This window comes from Eptatretus burgeri, chromosome 11, assembly GCF_056783735.1.
Source record: "Eptatretus burgeri isolate ZD-2024b chromosome 11, Ebu_testis_v1, whole genome shotgun sequence".
Lineage (NCBI taxonomy): Eukaryota > Metazoa > Chordata > Myxini > Myxiniformes > Myxinidae > Eptatretus > Eptatretus burgeri.
In genome coordinates this window covers 46531330-46543829 of record NC_140971.1, presented here as the reverse complement: position 1 = coordinate 46543829, position 12500 = coordinate 46531330, and the positions used below count along the sequence as shown (strand labels likewise).

The 12500-nt window shown below is 49.7% G+C and overlaps 1 long non-coding RNA gene across 2 annotated transcripts in view; it reads left to right on the top strand.

The window, feature by feature from the left end:
* The window catches only part of LOC147016996 (uncharacterized), a 103533-nt gene that overhangs the window by 20342 nt on the left and 70691 nt on the right, over positions 1–12500 (top strand). For both annotated transcript variants that reach the window (XR_015049301.1, XR_015049300.1), the window contains one exon: positions 10944–11031. This is a non-coding gene — a long non-coding RNA (uncharacterized LOC147016996). The remainder of the gene's footprint in view (positions 1–10943; positions 11032–12500) is intronic.

The following is a 12500-nucleotide window of genomic DNA, read 5'->3' as shown; positions in this document are numbered from 1 at the left end:
CTTGTCGGAGGCCAAGATCAAGGCTGGTGTCTTTGTTGGACCGCAAATCCGACAGATTATGAAGGACGAAACTTTTCCGACAACTCTAAACCCCAAAGAGCTGGCAGCGTGGAGGAGCTTCATAGCTGTGACGGACAACTTCTTGGGGAACGAGCGCGCGGACAACTATGAAGAAATAGTGCAGCAGCTGCTGGAGTCCTTCAGGAAACTTGGCTCCAGGATGTCCCTGAAAATCCATTTCCTACACCAGCACCTGAACTTCTTCCCTGACAACTTGGGAGCAGTCTCGGACGAGCACGGCGAGCGATTCCACCAAGAGATTTCACTCATGGAGACGCGTTACCAAGGGCGGCACAACCCGAACATGATGGGTGATTTCTGCTGGTTCCTGCATCGTGAAACTGACACAGAGCAGCACAAACGCAAAGCCAAATGCCTAAAGCATTTTTAATTACATTCTAGTGGAGTTTTTCTGTAATTTCTATAATTTTGAAGCATTCATGATGAAATAAATGAATAAATGAATTTTTGTAAATTTCATTGAAATCCTGACTTCTAGGCAATGGGAATATTTCTGTTACTGAAAATCCTGACGTGATACAGCAAAACGGTTATGATTTTTGAAATCAGCGTACCCAAATTAGTCGAAATCACTTTACACATCCCCAGTAAAAAATTTTTGTTGTTCAGTGTTATCGGGCGTTTTAGCCCACGACCAACCCTTTACGTGAAGCAAGATGGAGATTCAATGAAAGAAAAGACGAAGCGAAGCGGGAAAACAGTTCAACATGAAGCACATTTATTTCGCGATGAACGGAAAGCGCACATATACAATTCCACCAAAAGCACATGTAAAAGAAGAAGACAATGCAATATTACACAAAAAGCAAATGCAACAATGCAGATCTAACCGACTACCGGGCACACGGGAACACTTATACAATTTTACTTCACAGACGGCGCCGACAACACATATTCCCAAAGCAAAAGAAAAGAGAACCACCCTCCAGGATGAGGGGGGGTAGACGGGCCTGGGGCCGAGACCGGGTCGGGCCTACCCGTCTGATGAGACGCGAAGTGGCGGTGGTGCCTCAATTCCGCGGGCCTCGCAGACAGTGTCTGGTAGGGGGTGGGAAAGGGGGCCCCCTTTGTCGCACTATCTCAGCGCGGGGGGAAACAGGAGGGGGTTGCTGATGCTCGGGGGAAGGAGGAGATCACCCTGTCTCGGGTCCCGCGGCGAGCGTCTCCTCCTCCACCTCGGTCGCGTTGCTGGCCTCTCCCTCTGCAGCTCCCGGCACCGACGCGAGCACCCCCTCGTCCGCCTTCGCCACCGTCACCTCTCCACAGCTCCGTCTACTCGCCCTCTCCGTCTCCTCTCTTGGCTCGCCCCAACTCTTCACTCTTGACTTCTCCCACTTCTTTCCAGCTCCACCGACGACTCTCTTGAACTCCGCACAACTGTTTTACTGACGAACGCAGCCGTTTATATAAGCCCCGTGGCTTCGCTCTTTCACCCTTGACCCTCTGCCTCCGACCCTTCACCTCTCTAACTGGCTCCCCATTGGCCCGAGGAAAAGTGGGCGTGAATGCTTTTTGATCCATGTATTTGCATATAGCGACCGCCCTCCAATGCCCTGGAGGCGGGGCCAAATCGCCCCTCGCTCACCGATTGGACGGAACAAAAGTGGGCGTGAGTCGTTTTTGATCCGTTTTTCTTCGGAAAGTCTGTGATGTCTCTGAATACGCTGCTCGGTGCGCGCCCTGCACGAGTCCAGTATCGGTGCCCACGAGTGGCGCGAGATGGTGTGGATGCGATGGTGGCGAGTTGTGACGGTAAAGGTCGTGGCGGTTGTGGTGAAGCGGCGTTGTGGTTGGTGGTTGTTGTGAAGCGGCGTTGTGGTTGGTGGTTGTTGTGAAGCGGCGTTGTGGTCTGTGGTTGTTGTGAAGCGGCGTTGTGGTTGGTGGTTGTTGTGGTGATGGCTGTTGAGACGTGGTTGGTGGTGGTAGTAATGGCGGCTGGTTCAAAATAAAGATAGTAAAAGAAAAACGGCTATCCTGAAGAGTCGCAGCCCGCATGAATGACATTTATTCCCTCTAGACAACGGGTTTGGGCCTAACTACACATATACTTACCGAGATGTCTCACCGAAGGGACCTGAATGGTGGTTTGTGAATTTCGTCAACCACAACACTACCCCCTCCCCTTTTTACAGACTCGTCCCGAGTCGTCAAATTTTCATGTGCCATCATGTGTAGTTTTCCCCAGTACATTTTACCTACGGATCCCTGAGTGCGACATTCATGGTATTCGTGTCCCCAAAATAAATAACCTGAGGGCTGAGTAACGACCTAAACAAACTCACTCACACGGACGACTTAAATAAAATTGCCGGTGCTAGGACAGACATGCCGGGGGCGCACTCATATGTACAGTACATCTTAACCTTAACTTACAAATTTTACACTGAACCATGGCCCAGGATCAATGAGCTCTGCAAAAAGAAAGCAGTTAGCAGGGAGCCAGGCTGCTCACATGCAGTCTCTGGCTCCAACAATGCAGGTGACGGGGAACGTGACCGGCTGCTCACACGCAGTCCAAGGCCTTCCCTTTTGAACTGAACGCAGTGAACCACAACCGTGCATGGGCTGCACAAACACAGTCTCCGTGCTCAAGTGACACACGCAATGAACACAACGAATGGATGGATGAATGGATGGACGCAAACACGGTGCACGGGCCGCCACTGCAGGCCCGTGTTGTGGCTGCCAACAGGGCAGTTCTCGCAGCTTGCAAACTGTTGCCTTGCGGATCCTGCCGCACATGGAAATGAACAGGGGGGGCAAAGCAAAAATTGAACGGGGCTGGTGAACAGGGGCAGTGGGCATGGCATGGCAAAGGCAGCAGGCAAACACAGCCCGCAGAAGAAGGCCGCTGCAGGCAAACACAGCCGGCAGATGAACTGGCCGGCACAGGCCTTGAAGAAAAACAGCCAGCCGGCAGATGAAGCGGGCCGGCACAGGCCTTGCAGCACAGCAGCTGCAGACAATCCAGCCGGCACAGGCCTTGCAGCACAGCAGCTGCAGATGAAGTTGGCCAGCCTTTGCCGTTCCGTGGAGGTTGGTGGAGGGAGTGCGGTGGTGCTGGCCACTTGGAAGGCGGGCTCGGACCTACCTACCTGTCTCCCTCCCACCTATCGCCTTTGCCTGTCACTGTACATACCCACTCCCTTAATTTGTCAAACCCCAATTTAGCCCCACTTATTTTTTTATTTTCTTTTTTACTTCCCCCCTATAAATCGTCCCCTAACCCCCTTTATCGTCTTTGTTCGGCTAACCTATCCTGTCACCTAGCCTACTCCCAACCCCTACGTTCCCTTCCCGGAGGGGAATAAGGGAGAGCTAACGTCCTGTGTCGAGGCCCAACGAAGCCTCAGGATGGCCTCCCCAGAGTTCGGCGATCTATAACACGAAGTGGGTCCAGCGGCCCACAACGAGAGCGAGGGGATGGATGGTGCGGAGGGGTACACTTCCAATCTACCCTAACCATTTAACTGTTAAACTACCCCGGGGCTTTCAACAAGCGTCTCTCGCTTAAACTATTGGTTCTAACAACCCAGATTCCCGTCGCCTGTGTTGGTGTCCTCACAATTTCGGGCCTCGCCCCCCAATTTTCTCTCCGTGCCCTCACACGGTCTCATGGCTGGGACACGTGGCTCCCTTTGGCAGGCACGACCCTCTGCCGATTCTCCGACGATGGCACCCCCGGGCACTACACTGCCTCCGAGCCTACCAGCTCCCTAACACCGGGGAGTGCCCCCCATGGCACCTCCCCTGAAACGCACACGTGGCAGGCTGGCTTCCCGGGCCCCTTTCCGAGGGTCACCCATGCCCACAACACTGCCCACGCGGCTAATGGCGCCCCGGGCCCCCGCACCAAGCAGGCGCACCCGTGCCCACTACGCTATCCCGGCCCCCCATGGGCCCTTGGCCTACCACGGCCGACTAGCCTGGTGCCCGGGGTACCCACTCAGCGATACTCACCTTTCGCAACCACGCTCCCAAGCCCGTCAACAGGGCTCCTGCACCCCTCCAAACGGGTTTCGAGCCTACACTCCCACCAACACCAAAACGACCTCCATTTTGTAAATTTGACTAACCCCCTAACTCACTCTACACTGACCCCGGGGTCCCTTGGGCGGGAGTCACTCCTCCCCCCAATCACTCATCGCACCATGCATTCCCCATTCGCTCCACTCACACAGACCCGCTGGCCTCACTCACTCAACATGTCTCCACCTCATAACTCTTCAACACACACACCGCTGAACTCTGCCATCCTCCTAACTACCTCCCCTAACTAACTCGTGCTCCCACGTCGTCCCTTAAACTACAGCACGTTCCTTTTAACACTACGTAGCTAAGCTACGTCCCCTCTACACATTCACAAGTCTGTCCATGTCCTCAGATGTCCCAAAAATCACTTTCCCAACCTAAATCTGGCTACAATCCCTCCAACTAATCCATTCCACGGACTCCATGAGGACTTACCCCTGCCCCATGAAGTCGGTCTAGCTAAGCTAACCCTTCCCCCTAACTAGTTTCCATCCTGTGCCCTGGGATCAAGGGGGGTCTTCCACCCCTTGCCCAGGAATCCTGTGCACCCAAAAGTGAGGCTTACTGTTTTTTTTTTTTTTTTGTTTGTTTTTTTCATGCGCATCACCAGCGCGGCAACTCACAGCTCGCGCACTTTGCACCTGCCCGTGACGTCATGCAGCTGCACGTGTACCTCGTCCCTCCTTGGACGGTACCATCCGGCAGGGATACCCCTCCTGCCGGATTCCAACCCCACGTGCAGCCATGACGTCACCGTGCACATAAAAAAAAACACAAGCCCCACGTCTCGAGGGGTTCCCCATGCGAACACATGTGCTTTGCCCGTTGGAGCTTAACACACACGATCGCGTGGAGAACCCGTCCGGTCCAAATCCGAAATCCTGCCTAAACTTTGTCTGTCGCGGGATCGGCAACATTCACCGCGCTCGTTTCCGGACCGGGACTTCACTCTCGCAAGCGAGCACGTCGGGGCCTCGTGCGTTGCACAGCACGGGCCTCGTGCTCACTGCTGGGTGAACCCGGCACGGTCCCCGAAACAGCAACAGCCGCTACCCGGCTTTCTTTCTTCACATATCTCCGTCGTCGCCTCCATTCCACACACGCACTCCCGCGTGTTACGACGCTCACACTCCATTCCATTACATTCACACCGGGAGACGCGGCTGTGTGCTCCCGCATGCCAACCGACATCTCCCTCACATACCGCTCTCTCACACACACGGTCTCCCTTGCATAAACCATACCACTCACACGTGGTGCTCCACTCACTCGCGGCCCTCCACTCACTCGCACCTCACTCATACACCGTGCCTCACTCATACACGGCGTGCTGGGAAGCACATACTCTGGCACCATCGCCACCACACCACTCACACACGGGGTCGCTTCCACACACGGGGACGCACTCACGCCTTGCACCACACACACCGGGACAACCACACTGGGGATTCGTGTCCCCACAAGAGTCTCCGGGGCCTCTATACCCCCCAAGCTTTCCGTGCACCTGTCCACAGCACTCCTCCCCTCGACCTCGCAAAGCACGACCGAACTCACCTGGTCGTGACTCACCTCAAGGGGGCAGACTCCCTCCCCTCGTTCCTGGAGGAGGCTATCCCGCTGCTCGCACCGGGTCCCTACACGCTCCGCGAGCTCAACCTCATCGTCCTCCACTACCTCCGTGTGTGTGTGTACGTCACTTACCCCGTCTTCATCGTGCAGTCTTCCCTCTATCGTTCCTATCTCCCGTGTCTCTGCCAACTCTTCACCCTTTACCTCCCTTGTCTCCAATACTTTTATTTCCTTTGTCGTCACCTCGTGTCTCGTCTCACACGTTTTGGTCTCCCCATTTAATTTTTCCCTTTCGGTTATCGTCACGACCCTCGCCCAACACGTCCCCCGAATTACTTTCTCCTGACCCGCCTCCACCGTGGGCCCGACAGTCGTTGCACCCCCTCCCAGCTCGTTCGCTCCCACACGTGGAGTCGCCATTTTAAACTCCCTGCTAACGGCCTTCATGCCCGCCTGCAGGCATCGGCCCATGTTCTGCGTCTCACCCCGCAGCTCTTTCATTTCCTCCTTCATGTTTGCTTCCATTCCGTTTATTTGCTTGTTCATTTCATTTTTCATTTCATTTGTATTTGTATCCATCTTTTTGTTCATGCCTTTCATTTCGTTTTTCATATCCGCATTCATCTTTTGTGCATTCGCATCCATCTTTGCCAGCATGGTGATTAGCTGGGCCATGTCGGGTGCGCTTGGGTGAGCCATTTCGGCAGGGGTTGGGGAAGGGTTTTGGTGGAGAGGGGGAGGGGAGGTGTCATACACCGCGGCCGCTGCCGCACCCATTTCGGGCTCTGGGTTCAGTTGGGCGAGTTCGTTTTCCTGTACAACCAACATTTCCTGCACGGGGATTTCATCCTGAGCCATGGATCCTGCACATTCTACATCCATTTCTAATACGTCCGGCTCCCGCTCGCCTTGAGACGCCATCTTGCTTCTCTTAAAGGGTTACTTTAACTCGCTCGTAATTTGGAGGGAATCGGGGGTCGCTCCTCTCACCCCTGGACCGATTCCCGTGAATTTAATTGGAGACAGGAGAGCCCGTTTTCCCGTTCTCCGATACCAGTGCCGCGAGGAGGGCGATGAGTTTGTATCGCACGACCTGACACCAGTGTTGCGGTTTCGCGCCCGCCGGCGTGCGGACTGCCACGTAACTCGAATCGCGGCACGTCGCCCACCGGACGGACAATCCAGTCGTGACCCTCTCGGACTAACGCCGGGAACTAGTCACGGGTGGACCTTTCGGTCTCACCACGATCGTGCCAATCGGCCCCCGCTTGGGATAGGGTTGCTCGCCAAATTCGACCAACCTAAGTACCCACACGGAGGGTAGACCGGGCGATCGCACCTCGCCGCAGGTCGACTTCGGACACGGGCCACTTTAAGCGACCCGTTCCGTACTATCGGGATAACCGAGCGGTGTTATTCGTCGGCCTTGACGGTTCGATTAATTATCGGGCGTTTTATCCCACGACCAACCCTTTACATGAAGCAAGATGGAGATTCAATGAAAGAAAAGACGAAGCGAAGCGGGAAAACAGTTCAACATGAAGCACATTTATTTCGCGATGAACGGAAAGCGCACATATACAATTCCACCAAAAGCACATGTAAAAGAAGAAGACAATGCAATATTACACAAAAAGCAAATGCAACAATGCAGATCTAACCGACTACCGGACACACGGCAACACTTATACAATTTTACTTCACAGACGGCGCCGACAACACATATTCCCAAAGCAAATGAAAAGAGAACCACCCTCCAGGATGAGGGGGGGTAGACGGGCCTGGGGCCGAGACCGGGTCGGGCCTACCCGTCTGATGATGAGACGCGAAGTGGCGGTGGTGCCTCAATTCCGCGGGCCTCGCAGACAGTGTCTGGTAGGGGGTGGGAAAGGGGCCACCTTTGTCGCACTATCTCAGCGCGGGGGGGGGGGGGAACAGGAGGGGGTTGCTGATGCTCGGGGGAAGGAGGATATCACCCTGTCTCGGGTCCCGCGGCGAGCGTCTCCTCCTCCACCTCGGTCGCGTTGCTGGCCTCTCCCTCTGCAGCTCCCGGCACCGACGCGAGCACCCCCTCGTCCGCCTTCACCGCCGTCACCTCTCCACAGCTCCATCTACTCGCCCTCTCCGTCTCCTCTCTTGGCTCGCCCCAACTCTTCACTCTTGACTTCTCCCACTTCTTTCCAGCTCCACCGACGACTCTCTTGAACTCCGCACAACTGTTTTACTGACGAACGCAGCCGTTTATATAAGCCCCGTGGCTTCGCTCTTTCACCCTTGACCCTCTGCCTCCGACCCTTCCCCTCTCTAACTGGCTCCCCATTGGCCCGAGGAAAAGTGGGCGTGAATGCTTTTTGATCCATGTATTTGCATATAGCGACCGCCCTCCAACGCCCTGGAGGCGGGGCCAAATCGCCCCTCGCTCACCGATTGGACGGAACAAAAGTGGGCGTGAGTCGTTTTTGATCCGTTTTTCTTCGGAAAGTCTGTGATGTCTCTGAATACGCTGCTCGGTGCGCGCCCTGCACGAGTCCAGTATCGGTGCCCACGAGTGGCGCGAGATGGTGTGGATGCGATGGTGGCGAGTTGTGACGGTTAAGGTTGTGGCGGTTGTGGTGAAGCGGCGTTGTGTTTGGTGGTTGTTGTGAAGCGGCGTTGTGGTTGGTGGTTGTTGTTGTGAAGCGGCGTTGTGGTTGGTGGTTGTTGTTGTGAAGCGGCGTTGTGGTTGGTGGTTGTTGTGATGGCTGTTGAGACGTGGTTGGTGGTGGTAGTAATGGCGGCTGGTCCAAAATAAAGATAGTAAAAGAAAAACGGCTATCCTGAAGAGTCGCAGCCCGCATGAATGACATTTATTCCCTCTAGACAACGGGTTTGGGCCTAACTACACATATACTTACCGAGATATCTCACCTAAGGGACCTGAATGGTGGTTTGTGAATTTCGTCAACCACAACAATATATATATATATATATATATATATATATATATATATATATATATATATATATATATATGTATGTATATATATATGTATATATATATATATATATATATATATATATAGCTCTTTTTAACCACTGACTGACTCACTGATTCATATTCAAGATTGTTATCTTCCGGGTGATGTAGAAAGCTGAAATTTTGCATGCCGATGGACTTCGAAGCCAGTACACTGGGAAAAATCATAGAATCGTCAGCCAGCATCCATAAATGAAAAAATTAATATGCAATTGAGTGACCCGACATGATGGGGAAGCACGGTAATTTTATGTGCCGACGGACATTGAAGCCCAGACAGCAGGAAAAATCACAGAACTGTCGGAAAGCATCCTTAAATGAAAATATAAATAAATGAAAATAAATAAATGAAAATAAATAAATGAAAAATTAAATGCAGGTGAGTGACCTGCGACAATGGGGAAGCACAATTCGTATGCTTACACAATGTGTAAGCATATCCCATGAGTCTAATATATAAAGCACTTTCTGACTCACTGACTCAATGACTGATATTCAAGATCGGTACCTTCCATGTGATGTAGAAACCTGGAATTTAGCGTGCCGATGGACATCGAGGGCAATACACTGGGGAAAATCACAGAATAGTCGGAAGGCATCCATAAATGAAAATAAATAAATTTATAATCAAATGCAGATGTGTGACCTGACATAATGGTAAAGCACGGTTCGTTATTGGTTAACTTGTGTAAGCTTACTCTGCTAATATATATATATATATATATAGAGAAATATATCTCTTCGTATAAAAGCAAATCAAAAACATGGGTTGGAATTATTTTATTCTAAATATTCAAGGAGACTGTAAGATACGATGTTTTGTAGTAAGAAAAAGTGTTATTTTAAATCACTACATGTACAAATGTGACCCAATTTTATTTATCTTCTGCGACGTTTCATTTTGATGGTACAACCTCCTGAGCATGCCAACGTATGAAGCCTCAGCTGAGCATCAGGTGTGCTTATGTCTTCTTTATTTATTCGACATCCTTTGGACTGAAATGACCACGTGTGTGTGTGTGTGTGTGTGTGTGTGTGTGTGTGTGTGTGTGTGTGTGTGTGTGTGTGTGTGTGTGTGTGTGTGTGTGTGTGTGTGTGTGTGTGTGTGTGTGTGTGTGTGTGTGTGTGTGTGTGTGTGTTTTTTGCACATCACATACGGTGAATTTCACCTCCCTGTACCTTGGATTTATTGTTGTTGTGTTTTGACGCTTCTGTACACTACCCTGAGATATGCTCATAAGTCACTGTCTGCAATTCCAATAGAAGAGACGTAATTATCCTAAAATGAAAAATATTTTTCATTTTTTTTTATCCTAAAAATTCGACTGTAGTGAACACAGTCCTGTTAAAAAGATTGCCCTTTAAAACCCTCCTCAAATCGTCCTTATGAAGGGGAACAGACAAAAACACAGATGCACCCTTTGTTTTATATTGGTGTAAATATATATATATATATATATATATATATATATATATATATATATATATATATATATATATATATATATATATATATATATATATATATATAATTTATATCAATCAGAAAATGACAACACCTATAATGATGGAAGAGCAGCGACCCGAATACCAACAATATTGAATTGATAATGGCCATATCTGATGGAAATTGCAAAATGGTCCCAGGAGGGGACCTTTCTCCATCTGCACAATTTGCTGTGTTACTCCCAAGCCATCAAAGGTTAGATGTCCCTGATGACCATCTGTAGCGATGTTTTTTGCCCCCTCCAACAAAGAATGTGATCATGTAATATTCCTCAGACTGTCCTTCTAATCCAATATTTCATTTGGTGATTATTCAGCAAAAACAACAAAAAAAAATAGATTGAATTTGAGACAAAAAGATGAGATACATTCTCAATGAAACGGACAACACAGCCAAAGCCAAACTAAACCATTCTGGACCCCAGCCTGCCATCACCATGTGGACATCATTGGTCATTGTTAAGTTTACAGCTACTGTAACCTTGTTCAGGACAAATATGTTTGCCCTGAACATTCATATTCTTCCTAACAAATACAGAACGTTGTTCTATTCCAGAAGGACAAGGACCACCCACCACATATCTCACAAGCATCGTTTGTTCCTGTGCTAGGAAAATGTCCACATAGCACTATAATGCAATATTTTCCTTGATTAAATAGTTGGGACATGCTTGGAATAAATATGTTCATTAATTGTGTGGGGGTGAACCTCGTTGATGGAATGTCTCCCAATCTGCAGGACTGAATCCCGGACGACAGGAGGCCAGCCGTGTGATTAACCCACAGAAGGAAGTTCACGAGTTGCTTGGACAAGTATACCATGCACGGTAATGTATTTACAGTTTATACTTCCTTCAAGGCTGAATGCGAAATGTGCACCCGCTGTTTCTAAACTTGGTATCGAATCTACAGGTATGACGTCACACAGCCAGGTACCAATGAAGTAAATGATCAATCAGAATTGCTCTCAAACAACTTTATGACCAAACGTACAAAACGTTAAAGTGGAAATTTCAAGGACAGTACTGTACTATAAGTAAGTAAGCATTTGGAGATTCCCCATCATTTAATGAAATATGTCACCAAATTATTGGATTTTTATATCACAGCTCTATCTGCACAAACTGTCATCCTGGTCCTTCGCAGACAAGGGTGTTGCTTCATTGAGGATGTCATTCTTCCAAAGGGATGTTAAGCTGGCAATTTAAATATTCCACACCACAATTGGAAAAGGGGGAAGAATGAGAAAGGGGGAATTCGCTCGCATCATGGGTTTATATCAGCTATTAAAGATATGATGATGATTTGATGCACCATACTCTGTTACAGAGCGTCGGTGCTGCCGAGGAAGTTTCTTGGCAAGGGTTATTTTTTATGGGTGGTTTGCCATGGCCTTCCCAGCAGTCACTGTGGCAGGAATTTATAATGTCTTCAGGGTGGTGGTGATAGCTCACTTACTCTTTGCTAAGGACACCGTGGGATCGTTAACGTCCACCAATTGTGAAGAGTCGGTAGACGCATCTCCCGTTTATGTCTATCCAAGGGTAGGCACACACATTGATAAATCACCCTGCCTGTGAACCACCGGGATGGCAGTTATAGCTGGGTCTGGATTCGAACCCAGGCTCGGCAGCTGAGAGGCGAGTGTAAAGATATATAAAACAACTGCAAGGGCACTTGGTAGAGCGCATACCTCCACCCTGTAATGCCTGATCCACAAGAACATATCGGGTCCATTGCATTTTTGAAATATCATGCTATATATCATTTTTGAGCTCGATCTCTCAATGGTGAAGAATCACTTAAATTCTCGTCGTCGGATCCGGATCCGGATCTTCACCAAAAGCGAATCAATTTGTCGTGGTCACACACCCAACTTGTCCACAAAGTTTGATCCGAATCCGTCCACAACTTTTTGAGATATCGTACTATATATTAGTTTAGCCCAATCTCTCGATGGTGAAGCATCACTTAAAATATTATCAGATCCGGATCCGGATCTTCATCAAAATTGAAGCAATTCTTCCTTGTCACATGCCCAACGTGTCCACCAAGTTTCATCCGAATCCGTCCACAACCTTTTGAGATATCCTGCCCACATACAAACAGACAGAATGGGGTGAAAACATAACCTCCTTAACCTCGGTGGCAGAGCTAAAAATGCTTTGAGGTGAACAGTCTAATTTGTGGCCACAATCTTTGGTATGGTTACTCACAATTCCCTGCGTGAATTGATGTGGCATATGGTGGAGGCTGTCTAGTCTGGATGGACCATCAGGGTGCTCACAAGTCATGA